At 39.6% G+C, this 25,574-nt stretch overlaps 1 protein-coding gene across 6 annotated transcripts in view; it reads right to left on the bottom strand.

Moving 5' to 3' along the window:
* The window catches only part of LOC113970728 (bifunctional heparan sulfate N-deacetylase/N-sulfotransferase 3), a 136,497-nt gene that overhangs the window by 99,690 nt on the left and 11,233 nt on the right, over positions 1–25,574 (bottom strand). For 5 of the 6 annotated variants that reach the window (XR_003535304.1, XR_003535305.1, XR_003535307.1 and 2 more), the window contains exon 3: positions 283–370. The gene's annotated coding sequence lies outside the window, so the exon portion shown is untranslated. Of the gene's footprint in view, positions 1–282; positions 371–12,631; positions 12,740–13,444; positions 13,555–25,574 lie in introns of those variants that run through there. The other variant, XM_027689945.1, reaches the window with a different exon arrangement.

The following is a 25,574-nucleotide window of genomic DNA, read 5'->3' as shown; positions in this document are numbered from 1 at the left end:
AGAAACCTTGTTCTTCCAATAAACAGTCTGAAGCTCCCACTATCCTGGCGGGATTCCACCTTTTGAGGATGAACACCTGAGCTTGTGTTTAGAGGGTCAGGGGCAAGGGCCCGTGGAAGGGAGGCAGTAGCACTGGCTCTGTACTCAGCTCTCTAATTACAATCCATTTTTGAGACACACTTTCCTTGGCAGGCAGGCAATGACTTTGGTGGGGAATTCCTGGAAGAGCAGATTTTCCCTGCAACTATACTGTGTGTGTAAATAAATCCAAATTTTACTTACCTAACAATCATACTTCATATCACTGGCTGTGCCTCTCCTACCTTCTCTCGGTTGGCATGTTGGCAATCTTCCTTTCAGCAGAAGGATGCTGATAAAAAGAAATGAAACAGATTTATTACATTCCTATTTCTTTGTCTTTCCACAGCTCTGTAGATAAATCAGATATTAAACATTATTTTTATAAAGTCTACAATCTCAAAGCTTCAGGCAGGTAGTAGAGATCGAGTTCTGCTATTGTCTGTCAACATCCTTTGCCTAATAATGTATCTCAAGACAGCTTAAGCTCTGTTTAAACTGGTTTTATTGCTCCCTAAATATGATTTTACTAACCTCCTTTTTAAATTACAATTGCCCACTGGCCTGCCTGCTGGTGGGGAAAAGCTGCAATCCATTATTCAGAACAGACTCCTGCAAGCATTACTATTAACAAGGGAGAAGTTAGCTAATGACTGGCAGCTTAAAGAGGAATGAAATTGTTAATATTTGAGGCCATCCTCCCTGCTTCTGCCTATCACCAGTACCAGAACCATTTAAATTAAATACTTTATGTGACTAAAACACCTTTCAGATGATATAACGAGCTACAGCTATTCCTGTTGAATGCATCTATCACTTCTAAAGTCAGCCTGAAGTCCACCCACTTGCTGAGGGCTCCATTTTGCCCTAAATTACACCTGGATAATTCCCCTGCAGTGAATCATATGACAGAGGCATATTAGGGGAATATTTCACCCTTGCGAAGTATTTCTGCTAAGGTTGTTGAAAAATTAATACAATTGCAATAATTTTTACAACTTTTTTAAGGGAATCAATTGGCGAAAAAAGCTTTTGCAAAAAGAAGTGCTGCTGGTTTGGTGAGACACTTACACAATGTCAGGTGAAAGGGAATTTTGTAAAAGATTTTTCACAAATGCAAAAGATTTAGTTCAAAGGAGACAGAATCAAAAAGGACATACCAGAAACAAAATATTAAAACATATTTCCATATTTCCAACAATGTCATTAAATCTTCACAAGACACCCAATCAGCACTGTGCCCAAGTGTGCCTGCTGTCAATGTGTATTAGCTACAAAATTGAGAGAAGCCCAGAGCTGACCCAGAAATTGTCAGACCTTGTGATCTTTGTCAGTGGAGCTGAGTGACAGCCTGACCCGTGTAAATAACTGCACCCTCTGCCATTAAAGAGATCACTTCAGGGCAGTTCAGGCAAAACTTTTATATTTTCTCAAGGAAGAAAAAATCTCAACGTTTTCTCTGCTCAGCTAAAGCTTTGCTTAGTCAGTAGGATTTTTTTCCAAATTTAAGAAAGTGAAACGGTTCTAAAACAATTTTTGAAATTTGTTTTCAGATTTTTTTCAATCTGATTCAAATCCATAATCTGGTTTGGTTTGTTTTTTTTTTTCTTCACATGACTTATCATTTCTTTTGGTGAAAAACTTGTCAAACAAGAAAAAAAACTGCTTTGCTATTCCTTCCAGTTTTCCTCTTGAAAAATATTCTATTTGGGATTACTTAGAAATTTACATCACAGAATAACATGCACAACACAAGCAGTAGCATTAATAACCACCAAATAGGAGGCAGGTCAAGGTCCAGCCATTGAAATGAAACCTTCCAAAAACATCCTGAAGTAACCATAGTTCTGAATTAACCTGTCCTGAGTGTGAAAGTGGATCTTTATAACTTTTTAATGAAGTGCTCAGCTGCCCTGAGACACATCTCTGTGACACCCACAGTAATCTTTGATCAAAGACAGTGTGTGCTCAACTTCCACTTAACTACCTGCCAAATTCTCACTTCCATTTGGCTGCCAGCTGGTGTTTCATGGAATTGTACCTGGGTATGTTTATGGATCACAACTTCATCAGCAGAAGGAGCATTCCTACAGCTCCCACATATGTTAGTGGTGGCAGGGAGTGTGGAAGATTTTTCCTTGGCTTCCAGGACAAGGTTAACACCTGACCTGGAAAGGACTGAATGCTGGAAGTCTGTGAAGTATTTAGAGGCTGGTTTTAGGTATTTCTGCAGAGGAGGCCTCCATGAAAAAAGGTGAAAATACTTTTTTAGGTGGCTCAGTGGACTGGATTGAGGTGTTTTGATGAATCCCATGAAATTTAGGCAGTTTATTAATCTAACAGTGTTTAGAATGGCCTCTGCTCAGCTTCGTTTCAAATTATAAGATATCCTGTAGCTCAACATCCATAACACAGGAGCTCAACCTTGACATGAAGACAGTGTTGCACTGAGTCCTGCAGTGGACAGGATGCTATGAACTGGTTGCTTCTCCCTTCCCATGGGGCGTTTTCCCATCTCAGAGTGTGACCCACTGCTGACAAGCTGGTTTATGTGTGCTGACACCAAGCACAGCCAAATACCTACAAAATTAAATCTCACACTGAGAAAGGGCTCACTAGCAGTTAAAGTTGCAATGAGCTGTAACTGTGCCAAGCAGCATCAGTAAGAACCAGTTTGGGGGGTTTACTGCTGCTCAGTCCAAGAGACTCCTTCTCTAAGCAGTGCATGAAGAAGAGATCAGGGTTACACAATGCACCCTGTAATTTCCAGTTTCCTCATCAATAGTCATAAGCTCAGGGCAAAGATATCCAAAAGCTTGGGGAGGGAAGGTAAGAACAACAAAACCAGCAGTAGTAACCTGGAAAATCAAGGAACTGGTGTTGAAGAAGTGCAGTGAACAACCGAATAAAACAGCAGGGCTAACTAGGTCTTGCTGATGGGATACAACAAAGAAGGAACCCCATTCCACAGCAACTTCCCTCATTTCAGAATATTCTTTTGTTCCTCATTTCTAGAGCCAAACTTTTCAGTCTCTTTCAGGAAAAGAGTTTTTTGACTGATTGAAACATCAGACTCTTTAATTCCTGAATGCATGAAGATGTACCAAGATTTCTCCTTCGATACAGGACTGTACAAGACAAACTTTGAATATTTTTCCATCTCAATCAGAATGGTTTGGTATAAAAACCATCTATCTTCTGCTTAGAATCTGATGACAAACAGAAAATAAACACGAGGTTCCCTCCTCCTGGGCTGGTGCCCCAGCTGCACTGAGACAGAAGTTTTGTTAAAACCAGCATTTCAGCATATTTAATTGGGAGCAAAGCTCTTCAGCTCAAATCCAATTTAAAGCCTTGCAAACAAAGTGGTAATTTTTTCGTTCATTCTCAACTTCGTTTTCCAGATTTTTGAAAGAAAAAAGGGAGAGATGAAGAATTCACAGATTTTATAGAATTATATTTCTCACTTGATTAGTGACACAAACCAGCATCTGCAGTTAAATTTAACAAAACCATTTATTTAATTTTAATATTCTTTCAAGGCAATGCTATGCCTCTTTTGTCTTTCGGCATATTTAAAATGTTCCAGTAGAAATTGTAGCATTTGTCGTATGAAAACTCTATGAGGGAAAACTCCTGTTTCTTAAAAAATATGTATCTTTCAAGAAATTTCACGTGGAAACGTTTCTGCACAGACATTTTAGTTTTACTGCCCTCAGCACTGAAATCCTTAAAAATGCAGCCAGAAGCCAGAGTTGCATCATATTGAACTCATCTAACCTGTGTTTTAGAAGTTATTTCATTATACTAGTGCAAACACTTCTGTGCACCCATTTAAATAATTTTAAATTGGGTTTATATTGACTTAGGATGTCAAGCCCTTCTCAGCTTAAGGGAAGTCAATACAGGACAGGTTTAATTCACTTGATAACTCCCTGAACAAGAGTTTAATACAATCAGTTTAGCACCCAAACTTGATTAATCAGTGCAACCTCACAAGTAGCCAAACCATCCGAAATTCAGGAACTGGACTATTTTATCATCTGAAATTATATTGGTAGAAAAAGAAAGCTCCAAAATACTCCCACTCTGAATGGAACACTTGCTCAACACAGACATTTCCAGATTACAAACCGAAATCAAATCATTAGGGAAAGCATAATGCAGTTCACTAATACACTTTAATGACACAATAGGCACTAATGTCTGATTCAACACAACTGCTTGAAGTTGGTGACTGAGCCCTTGGCCCTGGTTGCCTCCAACCCAACAATGCTGCCAAGAGCAGGAGGAACAGATGCTCGACACGCACCTGTCTCGCAGCCGCTTCAATTTGTTCATCACCCACTTCCTCTGGGATAAAAGAGAGATTGTCAAAATGATAATGATGGGGTAAACAGTTTGGCCACTTCAAGCATTTTCTGAATGCCAGATAAATTCAGAATAATTTTTAGCAGTAGGCTTGCCAGAACATCAGCTGAAGCCTATTCATTACAGCTATTCATATCCCTATAATAAAGGTTGCATCAGCAATTCCATTATAAATGCTCTATCAGAGGGGCTTGATAATTTGGCTGCAAAAAGTATTTTTGGCTGAAGCTTGGCATGTAAGTCTTACATATAATTTTTCAAGTTAGTTTTAAACTGTTCAGCTGTTTTCTGCGTAAAGATGGAAGAAACAAAGATGTTTTAGCTGGTTTAAACTGGTCTCTCTTTTTTTTGTCCGACATAAAAAAGCACCAAACTGTTTCTTTTGAAGAAGAAACTGTGTTAAGGAAAAGCCAGGAGCCACAAACACTCTAATGCATACTTACACTAGATATATGCCAATTACAAATACTCTAGTTAACTGTGGCACAATCTGGACGTCATGGATTAAGTGATAAGAAAGAAATTCCATGGAGGAATGGTGACACAGAAAGTCACTGCAGCTTTTCATTTTCCCAAGGAAGGGTAACACTCATAAAATCACCAGCCTGAGGCCAAGTGATGTGCTTCTAGAAAACAGAGTGTAATGGGATGGTCATTTTATAAAAGTAGTTATGAAGGATAAACCTGACAATTATTCAAGTTTAATTTAATCACAAAATCAGTAACCTGACTTAGGACATCGGTTCCTTTAATGGCACTGACCTTCCACAGTGCCTGGAAGACACACAACCTCTCATGGATGTTTATTTTTCACTCTGATCTTCTTAGGTACAAAGTACCATCTACTTTTTTACAGATGGGGGATAAATAGACTCCAGCAGGTGAATGCCAATTATAACATCCAAAGCTGGAAAGTGGAGAAAAGCCCTCAAAATGTCAGACTCCTGACAAAAGAATCTTACCCCATATGGGTTCATTTTATCAGTGTACTTACTTCCTGTTACTCTGGCTGGGAAGAAGGAAATCTCCCAAAAATGTGCTGACCATGGAGGTGGCTCAGGGCTACCAGTCCCTCTGTGGGCAGGTCTGATATCCAGCTGCTCCCTTGCTGACAATCCTGCATTTCCTTGGACGTGTCTGACATCTTTACTGGCAGTTAAATCATCCTGTCTTTCCTGGGCTGGCTGATGGAACTGCATCTCCCAGGCAGGGCCAGATTTCCCTGTCACAGTCAGAATCTCTAGAGCTCTGCAAGGAGTGGGAGAAGCTCTAGTCTCCACAGTGAACATGCAAATACATTGTATGTGTTAGGGGAAAATGATACCAGCTTCACACGGGATGCATCCACTTTTGGATCTGCTAAGCTTTCAGTGGATATGGCCCTCAGCAACAGTTAATGCTGGAAAAGGGGGACAGGAAACATTTTACCACAGTGAAACTAATCCCAGTGAAATCCACTTGCACAAGCAGCCTGTATTAAAGTCCTGCAATTATTAAATGATGAACATCTGTTGGCAGAAGACAGAAATGCTGTAAAGAAATGAACCTTTAGGTTCTCTGCTAGCAAATATCTGTATTTCTTAATACATTCCATCAATGCCCCAGGGCAGGGCTCCATTGGCACTTTCTGGCCACACACAGAGTGCATCCACCTTTCCTTACTGTCCACAAGAACCTGCTGCCTCCTGACTCAGCACAGGCTGAGAATTACAGCACACGTTCGACCTTTCTTTTCTGAGATGTATTAAATCACTTTCAATTACCAAAAAAACTAAGGTGCTTGACAGATGGCTTCAAAGCACTATCCTTCATGCTTCATTACCAGGATCTTGTAAACAGGAACAGGCTTTTCTTACCTGCCTGTGAAGATGCTGCTGAATGTCTTATTTCTGGAAATGCTGCCTATAAATATGATAGTGCTATTTTGTGACACAGAACTTCCAGAAACTGTTTTCCTCTTAGCAAATTAGCTACAGTGAGACTATTTTGAAGTTAGGACTGGGTACAAAATATTAATACTCTCACATTTCTAAAGTAAATCTGCCTTTCCACAGTATCTAATGTGTTCCAGATACTTTGCCACACACACACAAAAATGCAAGCACAATCCCATTGGAACCATGCTGGATTTCCTCTAAGCAAATGGCAGAAGACCTTGCATTTCCACACATGGTCTGAAGCTCCCAGAATTCAGTCCTCAATTCCTCTGCAATAACAACAGCTATCGGAAGACAAGACACTTTTTGTCTAAAGCTCGGTGTCATGATCAGAACACCTGAGGTCACCTCAGAATGCAAACATCATTTACTTTCCCTCAAACATCATTTAAAGTTAGTATTCTCCCTAAAGCACTGGCACTTCTCAAATCTCATGTATTGATATTTTACTGATAATTTATGAGGGAATTAGACATCTTCGGGATGAAAGCTCGTTGTTTTAGCAGCTGGCAGCCATGGAACAGCTGGGGATTAGGCACTCAAAAGGCTCAGGGAACAGCTTGCAATCTGTGTGTTTGGCTGACTAGGTAAATGTTTAAGGTGGTAGCAGTGAAAGAGTTAACAATGTTTTCTCTGAGAAAAAAATATACTTTTAGCTGCTATTAATTCAGTTTAGCAAACAGAAATGGAGAGGAAGATGCCACTGTCTGATCAAAGGATTAATGTGGAGCAGGAGACTGAAAAACAAAGTAAAGGCATGGAAAGAAGGGACTTTTTCTGTGCCTAAGAAGTCAGATTGTACCCTAACCAGAACAAAACACAACTGAAATAAAAGGACCCATCCTGAAAAATTATTACAATTGCGTGGATTTTTTTGAACTTCTGCATTTGAGCTCAGCATGTTCATTTAAAGTTAAAACCCCCCTTCAAAGCTGGAACTCTTGTTCTCCTCTTCCTATGCCCTTCCTCCAGCCACAGCTATCCACAGAGGCAAGGTACTTGAACTAATTAGGTAATTCTGTGTAGTTTTCTGGTTTTTAGTGTTTGAAACTAAGCTGTGATGACACAGAGTGTTACAGAAACCCTCCTGAATTTCTGGGTTTGCTCTCAAGAGCAAACACTGCTCTGGACTGTTGGGACAGGAAGGAGAGAGATCATTTCCATGCATTGCATAAGGTACAGGGTGGATGCAGAGCCTGCCCTACAGAGAATCCCTACACAGATTATAACAGCCCACCCCAATTCTGACTATAAAACACTGACTATAAAACCTCCATTCTCCCATCTTATACTCCAGAGAAATTATCGTGTTATGTTCAACTAAGTCCCTACAATATCGCTTTGGGAGCTGCAGCTCCAAAATCCACCTGGCAGTAACACAAGAGCAGTGCTAGGAAAAGCACAGCTGAGTTGTGGGAGTCTCCTCAAGCATCTCCTCCTCCAAGCATCCCAGTAACTGTGGAAACTAAAATTATGCACGAATAAAGACCATATCTCCTCTGCCATAAACACCTACCCTTTGCAGCACTGTGCTGGTACAAAATTTGATTGTCACTGTTTAGGCTGCTGCCTCTGTTACCTTCCTTGTGACCTGCACTATGAATTGTGTTTGCTTTTATTTGAATGGAGGGCAGAAGAATATACAGATGAAAATTAAATTGGGAGCTTGCCAAGAGTTAAGTATTGCTCCTGTTCTCCTCCCCCTTTTTGGGCTATAAACCAGAGCAGTAGGGCCAGGGCTGCCAGACTCCTTGTTTTATGAGATCTACAGTGCATGTGAACACCTGTCTGCACAAGTGGAAAGTCAGTTTATTATTCTGTCACACCACTTCCCCCTGATGTGATGTCAATGAAAGCATCACAAAACCATTCTACTGAAATAAGGAGTGGTTTTGTAAAAATAGTATCAGTTGTATCCACATATAGAATGCTGATGCTTAAAAAGACAAAATAAGAACAGGAACCACCCAGCTGCTTTTATAGAAAAATTCAATTTTTTTAGGAACGGTTTCCTAAAAGAACAAAAAACAGGATGCTTTTCTGGGGGTTTTAGAAGGATCACTTTCTCCCTCCAACCCTTCTATCTACCAGATAAATCCTCTTGGCTCTTTCACAGTGCCCTGCCCAGAGACACAGGATAATGGGGATTGCACTCAATCACTCACTGCAGGGACTCCCTCACCCTTCTTCCTTCTGAGGGATTGGAAGGATGGTCAGTGGATCTGCTGCTAATTTAGAAAGATTAACCACTCCTCAAAAGAAGCAGGTGCTAAATCCCACATAAAGCAGCAGCTTACACACTCTCCAGTATGTGCTTTCCTGCTTGTGCTCCTCTTCTGGCCCTTGTGCTGTTTATAGCAAGGCCTGCACTGAAAGAAATAACGGCTTCTCTGCAGAATTCTACTGACTAAAACTAGGCCAGGCACAGCAATAAAAATACTGAAGGTTACCCACTGGGTATATTTCTCATTGGCTTTGTGTTATGCCAATACTGTATGTAGGAAAACGTCTTAAAATCTATACATAATTTAAACCAAAAGCAACTTCAAATTTGAACTGGAATGACAGATTGACTGCCATAGGAATTTTGCTAACATATTTTATCACCAGAAAAAATAAAACAAAACAAACCTTTAAAACAACAACATATGTAAACAAAGAATGTAAATAAAATCAAACATTAGCATCTAGTTGTGAATTTTTCAGAGGCACTAAACTATCAGACAAGCAGCATCAATGTGTGGTGTGCACTGCTTATGTTCACTTCTTAAACACTAAGACATGACTAAAAAATACAATTTGTCCTGAAGAAAGTACAGCTTACTGTACACTTTACAGCCTCCCCCAAAGAGCAGACTAAATCCTTCCAAGATTCTAGAAACACATAACAGGAATAGTTAGGGAAACCTGCATGCATTCCTAGGAAGCTTACCAGTCACTCCACTGCATCCCAAATTTAGTTCCCTGTTACTTGTTTGACAAAATGTTTGACTGTTGCTGCTCTGTTTTTCCCAATCATCACCTGGAGCTCAATACAAGGACTTTAAGCAGAGGATACTTATGCAACATTTACCTAATTTTAAAGGGACTGATACTAATTATGTATTTCTTCCCTAATTGGTTTCCCTCATAAAAATATGACACTGATAAATGCACAGTCTTACTCTTCTCATTTACCATTTAGTCCTCAGAGACCTGATTCAAGGCAGGCTCGCACTGCACTGGGTGCTGAACAACACAGCCTAGAAAGCCATCAATCCTATTCATTCCTTAAGTACTAAATTCACTGCATCCCAGCTCTTGAGTTAATTTTTAATATATCTGTCCTACCTCCATGCTGTTAATGCAAATGTGAATTACAGCTTCTTACATGCTTAGAATCTTTAGCGTAATGCTGCCTGTCTCTCACAAAGCAAAGGTAAATAGGGGATAAAAATTTCCTTAAAAACTCCACACATTCCCTCCCACCCCCCAGAAAATTCTCCTCCAAGGCTTCTGAGCAGGACCCTGCAGGGCAGAGCACAGCATATGTTAGTGAGGGAAGGGGAGAGTGACAGATGTTGACAGCATTTTGGAACAACACAATTGGGTCCATGGATAGATACAACTGTATCTGATTAGGTAGACAGCTCCATTCATCTCTTGCTCACCAGCCAGGAGGTCTCTAATTGTTTTGCAGATCACTTAGCAATTAATGATGCTGTTGCCCTTGGACAGATCATGCTACAGATCAATATTTTCTGGCAAAGTCAAAGCACTGAGTAGGCATAATGATACTGAAGTTACTCTGTTAATAGAGCCCACAGCAAGGATTGGGGTGGGAAACTTCTTGGATAAGAATTTATTTCTGCCACAAACACAAATTATTTTTATTGTTGAGGTGAGACAAACTGGAATTGGAAATAAAATACATGCTGGCAAAGATATCTACCTTTCCTTGAAATGACAATAATTAGATGTATCTTAAGAATATCATATTTTCTCTTGCAAGTCCTCATTAACCACAAACCTTTACAAATTCCATTTCACAAAATTAGGCCTATTCAAAATTTTTCACCAAATCAGTTGCAAATTTGGAAAAAGAAGAGGTTGCTGAGCAGACTAATGAGTGAACAGAAGTGGGAGTCTTGAAACTGGACTGGAATGATCCTACTCGGATCAAAGGCAGAAGTGCTACAGAGGGAAAGAGAGGCTGGGTTAAATTTCTCCTTCATTTTCCCAACACATGTGTATTATGGATATTGCTGCTGTGGAACAGCTTTGTTTTAAGAGATAATCCCTGTGCCATAACAATCAAAATTCTTCATTAGAAATACTGACTTATCTCTACAGAAAAGTAGGTTTGCACAAACCAGATCGTATTAGCAGCCCACATTAAGTCCAGGTATTTCACACTGCCAAGGCTGATATTATTTTCCTTGTTCTTTGGTAAAATCTGGTTTAGGGCACTGAGTAAGATTTGCTGTCATCAAAGCCAATGGTAAAGCTGACTACACCAGATTGAGAATTTTTATTAATTATTTTCCCCATAAGAAAAACGGCCTCCAATTTCCTGGTTGGAACACATTTGAAAACCAAACCAAAATCAATTTTAATCCAATAAAAAAACAAGTGTAAAGTTAAATAATTTATGATAAAAAGGGGGTTTTTTAGAGCCTGTATGACTCAAAATGGTTATTACATCTAAAACATCACCACAAGTGAGGACTTGCTTGGATTTCTATTACAACTTCAAATTATAGCTTTTGAGTGCCTCAGGATAAGTTTAATTGGGAAAGAACTGTAGTTTGAAAATCAATTATTTTCAGTAATCATGTGTTTCAGTTCTTCACTAATGACCCATAGAGCTATCTGTGTAAAACAAATCTTATCAGCCCGGTATCAGTCCTTGAGCAGCTCAATAAACAACCCAGTGTCTTACACACTCAGTGCTATCTGTGCAACCACAAATTCTCCAGGGGTGTGATGCTATTAAGAACACTGGGATTCTATTACGTACACCGGGATTATTCCAGCACATGATGTGGCCATGAAAACCTGCCTGGGGGAACAGATGTGTTGTGCTCTTCTCCTCAAGGCCCCAACATTCCATCTGTGACAGCAGTTCAGAGGCCATCACTGCCTGACCAAGGTGCTGCAAGCCCAGAGCAGGGAGCTACAGGAGCAGCTCTTTTCTATCCGTGGATGTGGATAATAATTTCTTCTTTGCCATTTTGAAACTCCCTTTCATGTATCAGTTCTTTATCTTCTATTCTCTCTGTGAGGCAGCTCCACAAGTCTTTCCCCAGAGGGCTTATTTTGGAGCTCTCTGACTGTTGTGTTTGGTCTCCTATGGATTCCTTACAGCCTGCACAGATCTTTTCCTTGCAGTGCAGTGTCCTGACTCCAGATGGGATTCTGCCCGTGTTGAGCAGAGCAAAGGGATCACTGCACACCTTTTGTGAGGGGCACTGCCTACCACATAATTCCCACTACACCAACTGCTTCCTTGATAATAGGCTGCCCTTGTTCTCTGTGAGTGCTCTAACTGCCAGGTCTTTTTCTGATGAGCAGATTTCTGAAAATTCAGCTCCTTTATCTTCAGGGCAGACTTCATATCTGCTATGGATAAAATCTTAAGTAACTGATTTAGAATTAAAAATCTTCATTTTATCATTTCCATTGCTTCACTTCTATTTTCATTTGTTTCTATAATTTGAAGATTTTAAAAGCTTTATTTTAAAATTTCCTTTATTTTCATGCTATAGTTGCTGATTTTACTTCAGACTCAAACTACAAATGATTTTATAATTTTAAGGTATTTCACGCATTGTGGAAACATAATATATGACGTGATTATATACATTCAGTTACTTGTGTATTTGCAGAAAAAGGCAGCTAGCTGTGCTTGTCCATATTCATTCTTTAGAAGCCTGTGACAACTAGAATTATGCACGTACATTTTAAATTGGCTTTACACTAAATTGTAGTTCTCCCTTCCACATTAACTTTCTCTTAAATAACAAGAGAATACAGAAATACAAATTAAGTTCAAAAAAGAGCATAAAGTTAACATAACCTTTTTCAGCAGTTACACTTTTCAATGTACACTTTCTACTCCAGCTTTTTTTTTTTCTGTAAAAAATTATTTGGAAACAATTAAGTAGGTAGACAAGCTGTTAATGGAGACTGCTGTATCATTAAATAAGTTTTTTACTCAAATCTATCCTTAAACATGACCAACATGCATTCTTAACAATACTAACTTCTATGGATTTTAATGGATTTGGTGCTGATTTATTCCCCTCAGGTCTCTCCCGGTGGGCACTGGCACAGAGAAAATACTGAGTCCAAATGCACACAACTCTGTTTAGCTTGAAGAGAATGTAACAGTGATTTTGAAGAGTGCAGGTCACAAACTTATTTGATTCTTTTACTATAATGTCTCTATGAAAAGGTAACTGCTTGAGCCACTTCTTATTCCTGCTGGTCATATATAACCTTTCCTAGGCACTCTGTCAAAGCAGGTCCCTGAGGCTGCTGTAGAAGACCAACGTCTTTCCAAAGTACCAATGGAACCAGGAGGCTCCAGCTCATGAGAACTCTGGTTATTAGACACTTGACTAAGTCATTGGAAACTTGGGAGCTCAGCATGAGGTTCAGGCAAGGGTAAAATAATTTAGGTAGGACTGATGTCCACGTACTGAGCAGTGGGAACAGCAGCACTGCCGAATTCCTTGGTGGTAAGAGAAGGATTATGAGTGGGAAATCTGGATTGAAGTATAATGGTAAAACCACAGGTCTATTCCAAATGTTGGAATGAATCCAAGCAGAATTTGCAAAGGAAACTTGCAATAACTCTCAAACACTCGGCATTATGTCTTAAGTGATTGATCAAAAACATTACAGTCATTACTGCTTCTCATTTTGAGAAGAAACTGAGAGACCTTGCAAGCAACAGAAGTTGAGAACTTTCCCTCATATAAAGTAAGCCTGAGGAATTCAGGAAACTTCTTTTCGAGGCAGGAAGATGATAATGTATCTGTTTTCTGTTAATAATCAATGTTTCATTGGTTTACCTGCTGCCTGTATGGGGCATACTGGGTCAAAAGCTCTTCAGAGAGAGTGTTCAGCTCTGTGGCCCATGAGACAGATTCTTGCATTTTCAGGTCTCCTGTGTACAACATCCAGGTTGTTGGGGAGTAAAAAAAAAAATCGCCAACATATATGAGACTAATTCTCAGCTGATGAGGATTTACATTACAGAAATAAAACGCATCAAAACTGGGTTGGAAAACTCTCTGGCAGTTTCAAATGAAAGCCAAGAATTAATTGGACACAGAGACAAACAATTTTTCCATTCGGAAGATGAATTCCTGCAAGTCAAGGTTGAGTTACATTTAACATTGCCTGGAGGATTTTCATTTCTGGGAGTGTTTGTCTGGGATTTATAATAAAGACTAGGGAGAATATCCTCAGGTTCTGTTTTCCTGAGATTTTTATACAGTGTCCATCACCGTGGCTGGTTGATGTATGTGAGCCATGGGGCTCTTCTGATTCAGATGGCTCATTATTCACCATAATGACTCCCAGATTACATGAATGGAGAAGCAAATCTTGCCCCCTTCTTACAGCAAACCACCTTTTCTGGAGTTTGGCCCAGTCAGAGGAAAACAGTTAAATCATGTCTTTGTTGGCAGCTCTGTAGAGAGATCCACCTAAACAACGCTCGTGACGTGTCAGCCCTTTTTAAAGAAGAGAATTCGTGCTTTATTTAGGAAATTCACCTCAACAGATCTCTAAAATTTAAAATTTTGCCCTTCCAGATAATTAAGAACAAAGTCCAAGTAAAAATAAAAAGAGAGTTCTGAAGAGATCCCTCTTTACCAAGCTTTCCACCACCAGCAGTGCACGCTGTCCCTCTGCCCTCCACACCTGCTGGAAGACAGGAACTTGTACTTTAAAATCTGCTGCAAAAGTAGTAGCACAGAATGCACATGAAAAATAAGAAATGAAGCAGAGACAGGCAAGTAACACCTGAACTAAACTCATGAAATTATGGGAATCATCCATATGAAAAAAACCACTACCTTCATTATTTAATAGGAATGAAAATATGGGAAAATCCAGAGAGTGCTCTAAAATCTACAGGGTCTAAAGCTATCACTTGGGTAAAACTTCTAGTAAAATCTATCAATACAGAATTACTTGGTGCTGCGTGCTTGATAATTATGCATTATTTTATATACCACTGAGATTTTTTTCTTATTCTACTGTGGAACAACTACTTATTCTGCTTCCTCACGATGTGTTCAATTTTCAAAGATGTGCATATGTTCTCCCATATCCCTGACTCCTTCTGAAGCAAGAATCACAGATAAAATGTCCAAATCACCCTAATTGCTTCCACTTACTGCCTCAACATACCATTACTGTAATGCCAGATACAAATCCTGCAGTTATAAAACCAGTGTGCTGAAACCATTGCTGTTTTCCCCAAAAGATCCAGTGTTCTGGTTTTGCTCACCCGTCTCTTGTTCAGAGAAGTGCTGCCTTTCAATAAATGAAAATCAGTAATTTTATTCTTATCTCCCTGCATTTACTATCAGTATTGACCAGAAATGGAAGCTTAAATTGCCTCTTGAAGGACACAGAAAATCCTCAAATATACTGGAAATGGGAAAGCATCCAATGCTCTTCAGAATAGAGCAGCATCTTGTGTCCACGCTGGGCAGCAAGCAGGTATTTATAAGTCCTTTCTACTGAAAGAAGATTAGGACAACAGCCATGTTTAATACATTATGTGTGAAATGAAGACTCAGGTGTTACTAATTTCCTAAAGTCTATGATTAACTTCAGATACTGGAGCAAGGAAATAAGTCGGTACAAACTGAACAGGGATCTTCTCCCGTCAAAACACAGGATGACAGAAGATGCAAAACCAGGAATGAAACTACTAAATGGCTTTACAGAATTCCCTTAAGGAGAAAACCAGAGCTGAAATGCATATAGCTAAACAGAAAATGTAATATAAGTTTAAAATAAATGTATCTGCTCCTGGTACATCCATCAGTACAGCAGTTTTGCTGATCTGATCAGGAGCCTGTAAGCAAAATTGCTCACGTATCACAGGTTAACAGAGACTACCAAAAAGAGCTCCAGGTCTGTAACTTTACATCAACTCATAATTCAAACCATCCACCTACTTTATTAAAGTTGACTCATTGGCAAGGCTGCAGCTCCTGCTAATGAGGATAGAAGGCAAAACAGAGAGAAAATTATCTGGAGAGAAATGAGAATCATGGGCCAGACAGAAGGAGGGGGAAAGGAAAGCAAAACACTGGTTAAGTGTAAAAGGCAAAAATCTACCATGAAGTGAAATGAAACTCCTGTCTGGGAGAAAAGCAATTTAGCTTTATGAACAGCTGCCTCACAGAGGGTCAGGCATATGAGCAATTAAAATTAAACAAGTTGATTTTAATATGCCTTAGTAACTGTGATTGATCTCACAGAGCTGCTGTTGACTGTACATCAAGAAACAATTTAGGATACAGTTTAAAACAAAGTTTATAATCCTCCTTTAATGGATTTTAGTACCTCAGGCAGTACAGTGTTCTAAAAATTATTAAAATGTGCCCTGTCTCTGTGTAATCAATAAAGCTTCCCACTGTAAGATTGGTGCAGTTCCAGGGACTCCTCATGCCTGGCCATGCTGTGTCTGTAGAATTCCAAATAAGTCATCTATCATTATTTCTATACACAGGATTCATTAGACACCTCATCCTTCAGCTTATTAGCACTGAAGTCAGCCAAACAATCCAATCCAGAGGTCACCTTTTAACAAACACAGGCTTCACCCAAAACATACATCAAAACCTTAAAAGATATATGTCGAAAAATAGTAGCAGGGATGGACAAAAGCCTGATGGAGACATTCAAGATGTGAACTGTAAAGTGCCTACAAAAGGAAATTGGGAGGATTCTTTCTGATTTTCCAGGTGAAGTCTAAAATGGCAGGTTAAGAAACAGGTCACACATCTTATTAGACAGGAGAAGGAAACCCCACCTCTCTGACCATGCAAAAACTTGTACACTCTTGAAAGTTCATTTGTTATTTTAAAAATCTGCTTTTTGTTGTGTTAAAATCACAAATGATTTTACATCAGATTCTGGTTTGCAGCTTTTTATAGGGAAAAGAGCAACAAGTAAATGTTTGCCTATTACATGGATAAAGAGCAACTCAAAGCACACTACTGACATCAGATTAAAGGCAAACCTGAAGCATGAATTCTGAAGAAAAACCCCATCTGACACAGGGCTATTGCGACCTGAAACATCAACCAACTCAATAAAAAAATCCTGCCTTCAGTTTTCAAAGGAAATGCAGCCAGTACTAACACCTTTGGTGTTTTGTTAGTTACCATCACTAGTAATTTTCTGTTGAAAAAATAAATAGAAGAAATATTTAACAACCCATCCTTGGAGTTCAACCCAGTAGCTTTGGGCCTTCTGCTGCCTCTCCAGAGCTCTGAACTGGCTTTGCTCAGGGCGAGAATGTGCATGGAAGTGCACTTTGGTGTCTGAACTTCTACACAACGAAAACTCACATGAAGTGATCACAAATACTCCTCTATGTCACTTACTTGGTTCTACCACTACACGTCTGTCTGTCTTTTTGTTTTTAATGGAGAAATCAAAACAAACCCTTCACATGTGACTGGAGGCCTGAATACTAGATAAGGAAAAAAATCTCTTCTTGGATAAAAGCTTGTTTTTCTTTCTTAGATTGTTTTTCAATCTAAATGTCCCTTCCATAGCTTTTATGTCTCAAACTAAACTGCACCTGTGTCTCCTTCCTATTTTGTCTGCTTCCAAAATGGTGTGATTTTTCCTCACATAAAGCAAAGCTGCTGATATGAAGTATCCTTCAAATCCCCCCGTGCACCTTCTGGCACCACAAACACTCAGATGTTCTTGGGCTTAATCTGATTCTTTGCATTGTCTTGTATTTGTCACAGAGCAAGTTATTCTTCTAACCAAAATACTCAAAGCTCACAGATATTTTCCTATTTGCTGGGCTACAACTTTTGTTTTTCACAGCTGCAGATTTCCCTTCACCAGCCTTATCTCTCTGCTGTTCTTTTATCAGTGTTCATCATACATTATTGTCTGCAGTTACAGGCAAAAAGCTCTGGTTTCCTGCAATAATTTCATGATGATGAAATGGATCCTGCTGAGAAACACATCACAAGGAGATGTTTTCAGGACCTTGTATCTCTAACCTGCGGGAGATCTGGTTCAGTATTCCTCTGTAATTACTCTAATCTATATAAAATCACACATAAAAGCAATGATAAGATAGAACACAAAGAAAAAGAGATTTAAATATGAAAAAATGGCTGGCCTAGAGAAGCAACTGTTCTCATGCTGCCCAATTAGGCAGCTCTAACAGTAAATGAGATGTTCAGGGGCACAAGGAAAAGCTAAAGTTCACAATAAAGTTTAAGATTCTTTCAGAAAGATCTAGCTTGAGGCAAGGAATTTATCTTCAACTACCTATTTACTCTTTATTCCTTTACTCAGAGTTTTGGCTGCTGTTATTACACAGAGTTTAAAGAATAACTGAGATTTTGACAACTCTTGAATGATAATCCTCCCTGAGAAGAAAGAGTCATTCCTGACCCTCATCCATAATCCCTGTTTTCTATGGGCCAGGTCTCTCTCAGCTTCAGGAAAGGATAAGAAGCATGTTAGAGGCCTCACAGCCCCTATTTCCAAAACCTTTAGAGATGATGATTCACACTTTCCTGAAATGGTGTCCCAGATATGGACCTTCCCTTAAAGCCATGTGAGAAATTCTCTCATCTTCACAACATCCAAACCAGTTACTCTGAGATAAGTATGTTTTTTCCAGGAGTCCCTCAGACATCTCATTTTGTATTTTTCATTATCTCTTAAAGTCCACGTATCTCTGCCTCCCTCGTTCTTCTAATTGTATTAATTATACATAAAGAAAAGACATTCCAATGTTCTGCTCATGCAAAATCATTCTTATGTTCAAAATTTAAAGGTAATTACAGTTGACAATTTCATTTCCTTTAGCATAATCATGGAAATTGAGTCATGAATTTAGGTTTTAATAGCTCCTTACTCCCCATTAGAGCTTTCTCCTGATGAAATACCGCTACAAACATCCTAAAAGGAACCAAGAACCCTTTTTTCCCCCCTTTTTGGGTTATATTCCCACTGGAAGAAGAAGAGGGAATGTTATGTCATTTAGGTGAACTACAACACTGGCCAACCAGTGATCAAAAACATACAAGTGAAATGAAAAATACCACAAATCTTAAAGCATAGAACACTATTTTTGGCCTGAACCTGCACATTCCCCATTGTGTGCAGTGAAAAGAATCTCTACTGACAAATTGCAGGGTTGTTTCCTTTAATTAAATATACATTTGAAGTAATTAGCCCTGGATGTAGGAAATATTAATTGGTACTTTTGTACCAAAACAACCAGTGATAATAGTTTGTATTTCTACAGCACCTTCCAATTGGAACTGGGTAACTAACTCGTTAATTAAAATAATTAGTAATGTTTCATCTAACCTAAAGGGAGATACATTTTTCTTTATTTCTCATTACATATGCAAGATTTCATGGTGGTGTTTTTAACTACATAAAATTTTTATTTGTTTTCTTTGCAGAAAAAAGTAATCCCTGTGTGTAAAAAGTCCCATTTAAATACTGTCACTGATAAACCACTTTAAACTGAAAAACTCCGGGATTTCTGTCATCTAAGTCCATCTTCTTTAGCTACTTCTGTGGCATGCAGGCATTAGCATTTTTAAGAGCATTAAAAACACAAGCTGGCCACTAGCCACTTGAAAAATCAATTAAAAGGGGGTTTCCAGTATGATAAATGCTAATGTTTTGGGAGCAATTCCCTTAACAGATAATATAGAATTCTGTGAGGAATTAAAAGTAAAATGGAATAAAAAACATATTTCAGCTATTTAATAACTTTACTGGGAAAATAACAGGTAACAAATAACATTAAGTTCTTATATGAAAGACATGAAAGACAAATTATATACATTCAATTATAATTTCAGGTTAAAATAGGCTATTTATACACCAAGCCTAAATCGACTGAACAATTTAATCACTTAATTTACAAAGTCATTAAAGGTAATAAGAACAGTGGCTTATAGTGTCATGAAATCACAACTGTCCACACCATTAAACTCTCCATCTATTTCTGGCCTAACAGAAAATTATACAAATGATTGAAACAATAAAAAAGATGAGCAAGAGCATGACAATATGTTTGTCCAGTACCAACCTGTTTTTTTTAATGTAGATCACTAATGATTGATTTTCTCCACTTAAAGTAGTTAATTCTCAATTTTTTTCAGCTTGTTGCAGTGCTTCCTCCCTGCCCTTTGCTCAGGGGAGGTGCAGAGCCCAGAGACAGCCAGGTCACTTCTCATGGCAGAGGACAGTTCCTGAACCCCAGGCCTTTGGCACCAGGGATCATGAACCACATTTCACTCAAGTTACTGCAGCTTTCTGGGAGACAAAAAATGATGATGTTGGAAAAGCACTCTGGGTATCTGCTGACAGAGGGAACTCTTGCTCATAAATCTGATTTATTAGTACTGAGCTCTGGCTGAATTCTTTCATGTCAATGGGCAGCAAGAAGTTCTCCACCATCTGAGCTGACTTTCAAGAGCAGGAAGCAGACAGAGATTCCAGCCCAGCCACCTCTGCCTGTTAATCTAAGAGCAGCAAGGCAGCCTGGACTGTAACTCTTGGGCCCATCTCTAAGAACAGAGGCTTTAGCAGATGCTGAAGTCTGAAACATAATGAAGAAAAGCCTCTTGAAACCTGGACCGCTCAAATCATCAGATCAAACCCTTCTTCAGTGCCTGGAGGCTCATTCCAGCAGCCAACACCTGAAAGTTAAAGCTTTTGCAAATGAACCTTTTCACACATATGGCTGAGACACCTGGACTGTGGGAGCTTCACTTCTCTGATTATCTGCTGTAGAGTTTAAGAAAATGTTTTTTGTGATGGTCTGAAGAGCAGCAGCATTTTTATCAAGGGAAGAATGACAAACTGAGATGAACTGAGGTTTTGTCAGAAAAAGATGATACCCACTTCACACTTCTATAAGATAAGTGTAAATTAATGCACTTGGGAGTCTGACTACACACAGCTTCAAATCACATAAGTATGTGGACACGCATGCATGTACACAGAGCACAGGATCCTTTTGTAGACAGAAATATTATTTTTCAAGGCTGAGAGGTAAATAAAAGCATTATCAAATCCTTTTTCCACAGAATAACTGTCACTAGCCTAATGTTTACAACACCTGGAAAGAATATTAGTGAACTGAGAGAGATGGCCCTGCCCCTTTGATACTTTCATTACAGGAAGAAATACAGCCTGCAGGGCTTTGCTGCAAACCCTGCATTCTTTCTCCAACCAAGTACATATTGATTTTTTGGAAGTCTGATTATCAGTAGGTGAAAAAGCCCCACACAGTGGATGATTTACCCACTCAGGGATGCATAAGTTATCCAGAGAATGATACTGATTATTCTGTATCATCACCTGCAGTTCCTAGATTTGCAATAGGGCTCTCAGAGAATTACAATATTGTTTTAAGAAATGGATTAAACAAATATTTGTACTACTAACCTGAATGCCCACCCTTCAATTATCACACATTCTATCTCTGCTACCCACAGCAGCTGACCTTTCAATGTGCTTTCTCAGTCCCTAAAAAGAGAGCAGAGTGTATATGTTGCCCACTGTCCAGATATTAACTCAAAAATACATTTTTAATCCCACTAAATTATTTTACATATTAAGTCCCATGGTTAAAACTAAACTGCAGCAGAGGAGCAGCACACTGGCTGAGTAGTCAAGCAGCAAGAGCCACAAGTCTTTACACCAGCAGGAGCTACTCACTCATTTCTTTTGCTGAAGGAAACTTTCATGGACAACAAATAAAAATAAGAAAATAAATAAATCATAAATTGGATGGCAAACCAAGACATGTTCGGCAGGGTTTGCCTATATGTAGTGAAAGACTTTTTATCACAGTTATAGCAAGACATCCAGTTGTCCTGTAATTCTCCTAAATACTCCTGGAGTGTTTTGATTTGTTTGTGTGTTCTTGGAGGTTTTTTGGTGGTTGTTTCGCTTTTTGAATTCAAGCCTGATTAATGTAATAACAATAACTGACTCAAGCAATGGTTTTATACAATCATTAGGAAACAGTCAATGGATCCCAGTTCTCAGTTTCCACTTCCAATATGTAAGAAGCTTCATTTAGAGAATGAAATGAGCTTGAATCAAACTGATAGGAGCTCCGTGAATTCTAAACTTTATTGTACAGCATAATGTAGCAGGAATTAAATTACTTTCTGTTGACTGTATCATTAGGTCTCATTATGCAGTTCTATCATACATAACTGGAAAAATCTTATTTAATCCTTACTAAATATGACAAAGACCTCGAGTGAACCATTTTAAGTTAAGATCTTCTGATCAGAAGCCTTCATGTTAAAGGCACGGAGAGCTTTGATATTAAAGAAGCTGTCTGTGCAAGAATACTTACATACTAAATGAGATTATTTCTACCCCAGAACTAAACATCACCAAAAATGTTTTATGATACTAAATTCTCAGATATCTAATAAAATATAGAAGCAGCTGTGTATTTAAAGTGATTCTGACTCAGTATTCCAGAACTGAACCAGACTGCTGTTAACTGACATAGTCCCTTCGATACTGGTTCCACAGCTGACAGAGCACTGGGAGCAGTGCTGGGATTTGGGTTTTCCAATTCCAGCCAGCCCAAGTGTCTCAGCAGAGTACAACAGCCACCAGAGCCAGCACAAGGAAGCGAGTAGGCCTGTGGACTGGGAACAAAAGTGCTCCTTTCAGTGGTAGTGAACAATGCAATGGGCTCAGCCACAACACATCATTTCACCCAAGGATCAAACATCACAAGTCAGCTTTGTCTGAGCTCACTGGAGTCAAGTGCATTTGCACTTGCCTGAGGATTTATCTTCAGAAATTCATACTTCTAAAAATATAAAACTCAAGGGTAGATATACTGTGACAGGAAAAGGTGCCTCTTATCCCTCAAAGTAGTCATGGCCCTTGGCTCACCAACAGCTTTTGTCAACAGCTACAGGTACTGCTCAATAACCAAACCATTCTGCAAGGCTGGCAAAAAAAGCTTCCACCAAGGACATACTTCCTTTCCCCTCCCTCCTCTGATATTCTGCCTTTTGCTCCTTTATCCTGTGCCATGATCCCATCCTGCTCCATTTATCCTACCTCCTTCCCATTGCACCTGCTTTGGAGTTCGTCAGATTCCTCGCTGAGTTGGTTCAATTTGCTAAGCCTGCAGTAAAAAAGGCCCAGGAAAATTATTTACACACACATTATTTTAGCTTCCTGCCAGGTTAGTGAGCTGTCAGGCTCCCAAAGGGGTGTGCTAAGTGGCAAAGCTCATGTAATGGAAGTGCCCAGAGCAAGTGCACAGTAATTGAGGGGGGACTGTGTGTGTGTGTGTGAAGACAGAAACAATGTAGTGCTGGGAATGCTCCCTTTGGCAAAAGGGAGGCATAAATAGGCTCTGAGACATACTCAATCCATAGCCTGAGGCATGCAGACATTTGGTATCTTGTTTGGACTGGTCTACAGCAGTCAGGCATTTATCCTTTGGCCTTGTTTTGTATTTTGACCATAGAAAGGCTTCCCTACCCAGCAGTTCCAGTGTCACACTACCCCTTTACCACAATGAAAAGGCAAGGACACATATGTCCATCTTGAATGAGGAAAAGGAAACAATGGATGCTTCTTTGCACTTCCAGCACAGGTCTTTCTTCCAGTAAAAGGCACCAAACAGCATTCACCAGACCTAAGGCCAGTGTGACGACTCCAATGAATATAAGGAAAGAGATAAAAATAAAAGTACGCATTTTATTGGTTTCAACATAGCATGTTCCAAAATTACTCCTCCAGGATGCACAGAAGAGCGAACAGATAACACACTGCTAGAAATGAGAAAGCAGAGAGTACAATGTGTTTCCCATTTCTCAAGCAATTACAAGCAGGCAGGCTCGGGGCAAGGCTTTTTACAACGTTAAATGGCTACAAAAGCAGTCTGACTTTGTTGCCCCTTGTATTCGGCTCTCCTGTGAGGCTGCCTCAGCTGCACATTTGTCTCCCTCCACTTCCAGGACCTCCTACAAGGACAAGCTGATTGAATAGCTCCCTGCAGCTCTGACCTACCATCCTGCCTTGGAACAAGGAACTGGATGTGACACAACAACAGGGCACTGCAGAAGATTCTTTGTATTTCATAGCCTTAAAGCCAGTGGTGTCTGTCCTCACTGCAATCCAGATCCTACCCCTCTGATGCACTCAAAGTCATGAGCTCTGACAGAGCTAATGGGGCAAATTCCACCAACATCACCCGAGCTCCCCAGCACATCCCAAGGCACAGACAGATCATATTGCAACATAGCCTGAAGAACCTCATCAGTTTTAGACGATTGAAAAGTGAAAATTCCAGATTATTTTCCAGATTTTTTTGTTTCTCTTAAGTGTTTGTTTGTTTTTTTTATACTTACAGTTATCTGCTACAGCCCTCTTTATCACTCACAGGTTTCTCTGATTCTCTTTATCTACCATCTATTTGCAAATCAATGAAGGGGAAGCTGGGATGACTAAGCCTTCAACTCCTTGTGTGGGTTTTTTTATGGTGCATAAAATACATGGATAGACTTTCTAATCAATGAAAAGGTATAATTCTCTTTTTTGTTTGCAGTTAGATATGCATAAGTGATATTTAAATACAGTAATCCTCTAGGACAAGATTCCAATTTGCTGAGTGTACATGTTGCAAAAAAGAGCACTTCTAAAAATCACGTTACTTCTTTTTAACCCCAGTGGAACAACTTGCTAACAAGGCTTAATGAAAAACCACAGAACTTGACCCCAAGTGGCTAACATAAAATCCAGAATCTGCTGCCACTGAAAAACTCCTGTTGTGTATAGTAACTTTGGTAGATTAAAATTAAGATTTAAATGTAAAAATGCAGTTGCAAAACTTCTGATTGTTTCTGGTAAACCTTTATCGTTGATGCACACAGAAAAACCTACATCTCTGCTTCAGTGTTAACAGATGTTATATGAAATTCCTCTAGTTGACATCTTTTACAAATCTGAGTTAAGGGCACAAGAAAGGGATTTTTGTAACAAAACCAAAGAGCTAACTTTGTCTACTGTAGCACCAATATGAATTTATGATACTTGCAGGATGATAATTTTCACAGTGGTAATTCTATCAATGCTCTTAGCAACCTTTCCAGTCCCTTGAGAGTGCTTTCACACTCCAATCGTGCTACCAGAGCTGGAGCTGTTACAGCATATGAAATGAATCTGCAGGACAAAGGTCCTTCTTACTGATGCAGTACAAATCAGGACCATTATATAAAAATGCTTTCTGTTACAAATATTTTTTTCAACAACCTAGGAGCAGAGGCTCAAAAAACCCTGAAGGTGACTAAGTGTAACATCCCAGCCCTGGAGCCACAAGTTCAGGGGGCTCAGCCAGGAGTTTTACTTTTATATATATATATATATAGAGAGAGAGTTCTTTAATACCTTGAGATAGTGCCAAGAGAATAACCCACACACTTGTTCCCAAGAAGCACCTGTACTGATAATTTAGGGGAGGAAAAAAAGGGAACCTGACAAAAGTTCCAAAGGGCACCACAAAATCCAGACAAAACATTCCACCACAGTACGGACCCAGCACATACTAATCCACAACCCTCAAATCAAAATCCAATCCCCCCAGCTTTAAGCTACCCAAAGCATCAAGAAAGGAGCAAGGAAAGAGAAGAGGGAGCACGAAGAGAGAAGGAGGAGAAAGAGAGGGAGACAGACTACACAGTTACCATCAGATCCCTGTGGTAGAGCAGCTCTCAGGTGTCCGGATGGGAGGGCCCGGCCCTGTGGGGAGCACAGCCTTGGCTTTGATCTGCTCTGGGCCCTGGGGCCTCCCCAAGGCAGGGCCTCGGAGCCACTGGTCACTCTGGGGCTCCAGGGCAGGGTGAGGGGCCTGTTCCCCTGTCCCTGCCAGGCTGGGCTGGGTTAGGAGTTCCAGGAGCT

Source organism: Neopelma chrysocephalum, unplaced genomic scaffold (genome assembly GCF_003984885.1).
Source record: "Neopelma chrysocephalum unplaced genomic scaffold, ASM398488v2 Primary Assembly neopelma1_78, whole genome shotgun sequence".
NCBI classification, from domain to species: Eukaryota; Metazoa; Chordata; class Aves; order Passeriformes; family Pipridae; genus Neopelma; species Neopelma chrysocephalum.
The sequence above is the reverse complement of the archived record's forward strand: the minus strand, read 5'-3'. Positions and strand labels throughout refer to the sequence as shown.